The 7,821-nt window shown below is 42.9% G+C and overlaps 1 pseudogene; it reads left to right on the forward strand.

Moving 5' to 3' along the window:
* The first annotated feature begins 662 nt into the window (after nt 1-662).
* Nucleotides 663-5,870, forward strand: LOC119815181 (annotated as a pseudogene).
* Nucleotides 5,871-7,821: the final 1,951 nt, after the last annotated feature.

A 7,821-nucleotide genomic window follows, 5' to 3' on the forward strand; every position in this document is an offset into this window, starting at 1 on the left:
CATACAATACTATTGTACGTGGTAAGTCTTTGTCTCATCATTGTACTCTAGGGCTCGAGATTCAGCCACATGAGTGAATTAACTTATGCATTCATTCAATCTGACTGCTTGTATAAATCACACATCCATAGGAGTGAGTGCTGCATGAGGTAGGAGGAGGCAGGCAAAAGCTGAGCAGGACCAGAAAACCTTGTAAGTTCTGCAGAAACATTGCACTCGACATTAGTCACAAGCTCTAAGAGTGAAGATTGCAGAACTCAACTCCAAGCTTCCTAGCAGCAAGGTCAAGAGGGAAATATTCAGTGACTAAACACGCAAATGTAGTGGTGACATTTAGCTAAAATTTCTGACCCACTAAAATCTAAGGAACTTGGGGAGACTTTGAAAAATACTAGTTTGAGAGATTCTATACCCTTTTATTAACACCAATGCTAAACAAAACTTCATCACACATACACTTTTTCATGCTACCTCTGTGTCTACTACAGGACTACATAAGCAGAGTATGTATTGCAAATAAGAAGAATAGGAATTGAATTAAAGAACTGTCTTAGTTGGAGTTCCTATAGCTGTGGAGAGATATCACAATCATGGCGACTCTTGTAAATGAAAGCATTTAATTGGGGCTGACTTAAAGTTCAGAGGTATAGTCCATTATCATTATGGTACAACGCAGTGGGTATGCAGGCAGACATGGTGCTGGGGAGGTGCCAGCAGGAAGAGAGATCCAAGTTGTGCCTGACTTGAGCATCTCAAAGCCCACCTGTGTGACACACTTCCTCCAACAAGACCACCCCTACTCCAACAAGGACACATCTCCCAAAAGTGCCACTCCCTATGAGTCTATGGGGGACATTTTCACAAAAGTCTAAAGTCTCATTGGAGTCTTATGGCAATCTCTGATGTGGGAGGGTCTTCTGTTTGAGTTGATTTCATTGGTTAATAAAGAAACTGCCTTGGCCCATTTGATAGGCCAGCCCTTAGGTGGGTGGAATAGACAGAACAGAATGCTGGGAAGAAGGGAAGTTAGTCAATTGTCATGCCTCTCTTCTCTGGGCAGATGCCATGCCTCTCCTCTCTGAGACAGATGCATGTTAAGATATCTCCTGGTAAGCCATCCCTCGTGGTGCTACACAGATTACTAAATATGGGTTAAAGCAAGATGTGAGAATTAGTTAATAAGAGGCTGAAACTAATAGGCCAGGCAGTGTTTAAATAAAGACAGTTTGTGTGTTGTTATTTTGGGGCATAAGCTAGCCAGACGGCCGGGAGATGGGCAGGATGAAAAACAGGCGTGCCCGCAGCTCCCCACTACAAATCTCTTAACTGTGATCCCTGCAAAATTAAAATAAAAAGCATATAACATGCTTCCAACATATAATAGCATAGAATATACATCACAGTTCCAAAGCAAAGAAAAAGTACATACTGAAGAAATAGTGGAGCAATGTAAGACCAAAAACCAGCTGGGCAAAGTCCAAAACTGTATCTCCATGTCTGACATCAAAGCTCTCTTCAGACCTCCATCTCCTTCAGCTGTATTGACGTCAACAATCTTTTTTTCTTTTAGATGTCTCTTCTCCCTCTTAGCAGCTTTTCTTGGCAGGCATCCCATGACTCTAGCTTCTCCAACACCTTGGGGTCTCCAAAGCAATCTTCTCAGCTTTATATAGTGGCCTCTTTAAGCCTCCATGCAGGACTTACACTTGGTCTTAGTGGCTTTCCTAAGTAGAGGAGGGAGATTACATAATCCCTTTCTTGTATTCTTGACTTGACTTGTATTATGGGACCAAAGCTACCAAGTTCTGGAGCTTGCTGCAGTGGGAACATGGACCCCCTAGTTCAAATGAGTTTTCACCAGCTTTCTGCTTTTGATTGTTTCTGTCACTGCCTGAGCTTGGCTGTCCTGGAACTTCTTCTATAGATCAGGCTGGCCTTGAACTAAGACAGCTCCTGCTTCTGCCTATGGAATGGTGGAACTAAAAATGTGTACTACCCCACCTGGCCCAAAGCTTTTCTTTAATTCCTTTTCATCTTTTCTTTAATTTCTTTGCACAAATGGGAAGCTTAGCTGTGTGGGGCTTCCTCTGAGGTCCCCAATCCCTTTATTTCACTTAGCATTAGGTGTTCCTTTAATCTGTTTACAGTTCCTGTAGTTGTGCCCATTTTGTATTTTTCTTTACTCAGTTTACTCTTTTTTGATATAAATCTACTTAACTGTGGCCACTAATAACCCAGCAACACAGTCAATACTGGGCTGTCTGGAAATCTCCTCTGCCAAAGATGTTAATCCATAACTCTTCAATTTAGCCTCAGGAAGACGTTTGGACCAGGGCGGAAAGCGGCCCCATTCCTCACCAAAATATCACAAGAATGATCTCTAGTCCACATATTAATGTTCTTCTTCTCTGAATCCTCTTAAGCTGGGACCCCAAAGTTCTGATCTTCTTCAGTCCCACTGTCTTAAATGCTCTTACTAGTGTGGCCCATTCAGACCTGCTTAGAACATTCAGCTGTTATCTCCAAAGTCCCAAAGTCTCCATTCCTCCAAACAAAACCACTGTCAGGCCTAACATAGCAATACTCCAATCCATCTCTGGTACCAACTTCTGTTTTAGTTAGGCTTTCCATTGCTAAGAAGAGACACTATGACCACAGCAACTCTTTTAAAAGAAAACAGTTAGAGCTGACTTATAGTTCAGAGTGGATAATTCAGTCTACTATCACCATGGCAGGAAGTATTAGGGCATGCAGGCAGTCATGGTGCTGGACAGGTAACTGACAGTTTTACATCTGGATTAGCAATCAACAAGAAGATTAAATGATTTTGGGCTTAGCTTGAGCTTGTGAAACCTCAAAAGTCCACACTCTGTGATACACTTGCTCCAAGTCCACACATACTCCAACATGGCCACAACTCCTAATACTGTTACTCTCTGTGAGACTTCATTCAAACAACCACCATAACTAAAGTCTGGTTCTGCTGAGGCCCTAACTCTAAGAGAATAACTCTAAGAGATTATAGTCTTTCTGTCAGGTTTAATTTGTATCCAGAAATATGCCATTGACTTTCATTGATTCTTACATTCTGCATGTCCCTAGTATTTTCTAGGGAGCAGAATTCAATTTTCTATGAAAGCAAACCGTTGGTCTTCAACTGGTTTAGAGTTCTGTGTATATATCGGCATCATGGTAACATTAGTGAAAGTTCCAGATTACGGGGTGACCGTTGGAGCCGGGACAGAGTGAGTGTACGTTGGCGGGCGGGGATGCCCGTGACCTTCGAGCTCTGGACAGGGAGCTCGAGGGCGTCCTGACCGGCCAGTTGCTGGAGTTTGTTACTGAAGTATCACATTTTATTGAAACAACTTATAGGAATCCAGAGCTTGATAGAATAACAACCGAGGATGATCTGGTGGAAATACAAGGCTGCAGAAACAAGCTTGCCGTCATTGGGGAGGTGCTGTCGCGGAGACATATGAAAGTGGCATTTTTTGGTAGGACGAGTAGTGGCAAGAGCTCTGTCATCAATGCAATGCTGTGGGATAAAGTTCTCCCTAGCGGGATTGGCCACACAACCAACTGCTTCCTGAGTGTAGAGGGAACCGACGGAGATAAAGCCTACCTTATGATCGAGGGGTCAGATGAAAAGTGTGAAGACAGTCAATCAGCTAGCGCATGCTCTCCGTGTGGACAAAGACTTGAAAGCTGGCTGCCTTGTGCATGTATTTTGGCCCAAAGCAAAATGTGCCCTCTTGAGAGATGACCTGGTTTTAGTAGACAGCCCAGGTACACATGTTACCACAGAGCTGGATACCTGGATTGATAAGTTCTGCCTCGATGCTGATGTCTTTGTTTTGGTTACAAACTCAGAATCCACACTGATGAACACAGAGAAACATTTTTTCCATAAGGTGAATGAGCGGCTCTCCAAACCAAACATTTTCACTCTGAACAATTGTTGGGATGCTTCTGTCTCAGAGCCAGAGTATATGGAGGATGTACGCAGACAGCACATGGAGAGATGCCTTCACTTCTTGGTAGAAGAGCTCAAAGTTGTGAGTCCTTTGGAAGCTCAGAATCGGATCTTTTTTGTTTCAGCCAAGGAAGTTCTCAACTCCCGAAAACATAAAGCCCAGGGTGCTGCAGGAGGACCTTCTGCTTCTTCAGCCAATAGCCGCTGAAGTACGAGCCCATGGTGCTGTGGGAGCGCCGTCCGCTCCTTCAGCCAACAGCTGCTGAAATACCAGCCCACTGGGTCGTGGTCTATTTATCTTTAAAAAAGAGCGGCAAGCCTCGGCCTGCTCTCTTGGTTCCGGTGCTTGGTTCCGCTCTCTTGGTTCTGGCGCTTGGTTCCGGCTCCTGCTCCAGCGACAAGGCTCCTTTCCTGACTGTGTTTCTTGAGTTTTACCCCCCAAAATAAATACCTCTTTAAATACTAACTGGTGTGGAATTGTTTTTGTGCATTACCAGGGGATGCCAGAAGGTGGTGGGGCACTGGCCGAAGGATTTCAGGCAAGATTACAAGAGTTTCAGAATTTTGAACAAACTTTTGAGGAGTGTATCTCACAGTCAGCAGTGAAAACAAAGTGCGAACAGCACACTATCAGAGCTAAACAGATACTAGACACTGTGAAAAAGATATTGGACTCAGTAAACGTGGCAGCAGCAGAGAAGAGGGTTTATTCAGTGGAAGAGAGGGAAGACCAAATTGATAGACTGGACTTCATCCGAAACCAGATGAACCTCCTAACACTAGATGTTAAGAAGAAAATCAAGGAGGTCACGGAGTAGGTGGCCAAGAAGTTCTCTTGTGCAATGACAGATGAAATTTGTCAACTGTCTGTTTTGGTTGATGAATTTTGTTCTGACTTTCATCCTACCCCCAGTGTACTGAAAGTGTGTAAGAGTGAATTAAATAAGCACATAGAAGATGGTATGGGTAGAAATTTGGCTGATTGGTGCACCAATGAAGTCAATGCCTCTATGCTTCAGTCTCAACAAGAAATTATCGAAAACTTAAAGCCATTACTTCCAGCTGGTATACAGAGTAAGCTTCGTACATTAATACCTTGCAGAAAAATTTGATCTCAGCTATGATCTCAATTGCCCCAACTTGTGTTCAGATTTTCAAGAGTACATTGTGTTTTGATTTTCCCTGGGCTGGTCTTCCCTTGTGCATCGATTCCTGGGCTCCACAAATGCACAGAGGGTGCTGCTTGGGCTCTCCGAGCCTGTCTTTCAGCTCCCTAGATCTTTGACTTCAACTCCCACTGCTCCTCCTAATCTAGCAACCCCGGACGGTGCAGCGCAGGAAGACCTTGTGGTCACCTTGATCACAGGATTGGCATCTCTCACATCTAGAACCTCCATGGGCATCTTAGTTGTTGGGGGAGTGATTTGGAAAACAATGGGCTGGAAACTCATCTCTGTTTCCTTAAGTATGTATGGAGCTTTGTGTCTTTATGAAAGGCTGACCTGGACCACCTGCGCTAAAGAGAGAACATTTAAGCAGCAGTTTGTGAACTATGGAACCGAAAAGCTGCAGATGATTGTGAGCTTCACAAGTGCAAACTGCAGCCACCAAGTCCAGCAAGAAATGGCTACCACTTTTGCTAGACTGTGCCAACAAGTTGATGTTACTCAAAAACATTTGGAAGAAGAAATTGCTAAATAATCCAAAGAATTAGATCAGCTGGAGAAAATACAAAACAACTCGAAGCTCTTAAGAAATAAAGCCGTTCAACTTGAAAGTGAGCTGGAGAATTTTTCGAAGCAATTTCTGCATTCAAGCAATGAAGAATCTTAACAAAGGCTGCTGTGCTGATCACATTGGAGGAAGCGAACTTGGAAGAAGGGGAGAACTATTTTTATGAAATGACCTCAGTATGAATTACTACTCTGAGTACTGATGCCTTGCAGAGACTGTGGTAATGACCTGTCTTGGGGGAGGGTACACTTTTTGAAGTGTCACAATAACATCATTAGCTGTAGTTTAAAGACTGAACCGTTGGGTTAAATGATGGATTCCTTTAGAATCAGTGGAACCAGCTGTGCAGCCTCTGAGGGGTCCTGCGACTCTTAACCAGGGCTTTCTATCTTTGATTCTGAGTAACTGCTTCCTGGCATCCAGGAGTTCGAGATCTTTCCATCTTCCTTCACTAGTTCTTGATGCCTTCTTTAATGGGAATATGGAATTTCCTTATCAGATGATTTGTTCACACCAGGGAGTGTGGGCTGCTCCTGGGTTTCGCCCTCACAGCAAGGATGTAACCACTACCACACAGTTTTATCCTCATTAAAACTCATGTGAAATCGTAAAAAAAGGAAGGAAGGAAGGAAAGAAGGAAGGAAGGAAGGAAGGAAGGAAGGAAGGAAGGAAGGAAGGAAGGAAGTTCCAGATTAATGCTTAGTATGGGCACTCACCCGGATATTAGAGAGGCTTATTATCAAAATGGAAAATTATTGTGATGGTACCAGCTACAATGTTCCCTCTAGTTGTCTATGTCTGTTTTCCTAAGTCAAAAAAGTGTTAGCTGTGTGGCATGTATAGTGAACTAGAAAGTTTGAGCACACATCTTTATATTTGAAAGTAAGACAAAATTCAATTAATCTTGCAAAGTTAGCAATCTAAACATAAAGTCCATCTTGTAGAGTAGTAGTAAGGTACACACAGCAGGAAGTAAATAAGATGAGTATGAGTTGCAGGGTAACATTAGCCTGTGTGCCTGTCTTGGATTAATGAGAATAAACAAAAGTGGAAATTGGAAAAAACACTTTAAAATAAGTATTGTGCTTACATCCCTTTACATGCCCTTGAATCCAAACAAAGCATACCCAAGGTTTAATTTTTAAAGGGATTCTAAAAACAAAGTATCCCAGAAAACAGAAACTACAATCTACTGCTTTACAAAGTAAATTTCTATTTTAATATATTTTATTTACTCTTTCAGAATTTCATCTATGCAAACCATATATTCAATATTACACATCCCTCACTTGCCTCCTTCAACTCCTTCTCATTTTTCTCACACATCCTCCTCCTGGTGTAGGAGTTCCTTCTGTTTGTGTGTTTCTTTCATTGGTTAATGCATAAAGAAACTGCCTTGGGCTGGTTGATAGGGTGCGACTTAGGTAGGTAGAGAAAACAGAACTGAATGCTGGGAAGAAGGACAGAATGAGAGAAGCCATGGATCCCTCACCTGAGATGGATGCCAATTAGAATCTCCAGTAAGCCACTGCCATGTGGCGATACACAAATTAATGGAGATGGGCTAAACTAATATGTAAGAGTTAGCCAATAAGAAGTTAGAGCTAATGGCGAAGCAGTGTTTTAATTAATACAGTTTCTGTGTGGTAATTTTGGGTGTAAGCTAGCTGGGCGGTCGGGACAAACAAGGGACCCTCTCCTTGTAACATCCCTCCCCCCAAGTTCATGTCCTCCCTTTTCATTTTTCTGTGACCTACTGTAGCCAGTTTGTGTTACAAATGTACTAAGAGATGTAGATCTTCCCACTGGAACACGATCAATCTACCAGGGCCTAAACTTATAAGAAATCTGAGTCTCCCTCCCATCTCCTGTCAATAGTTCTTCAGCTTGGGGCAGAAGTCGGTGTGTCTCCTATCCATGCTACAGTGTTCACTGATTTGTTGCTGTGCAGGTCTTAAGCAGGCAACTGTAGCCACTGTGAGTTCATCAGTATGTCTGTCCTGACATGCCCCGAAGACACTTTTTAGCACCAGTGCTCAACAACCTCCAGCTCTTACAATCCTTCTTCCCTCTCTTCCATGATGTTTCCTGAGCATTAGAATACAAATGTG

This window comes from Arvicola amphibius, chromosome 5 (genome assembly GCF_903992535.2).
Source record: "Arvicola amphibius chromosome 5, mArvAmp1.2, whole genome shotgun sequence".
Classification (NCBI taxonomy): Eukaryota; Metazoa; Chordata; class Mammalia; order Rodentia; family Cricetidae; genus Arvicola; species Arvicola amphibius.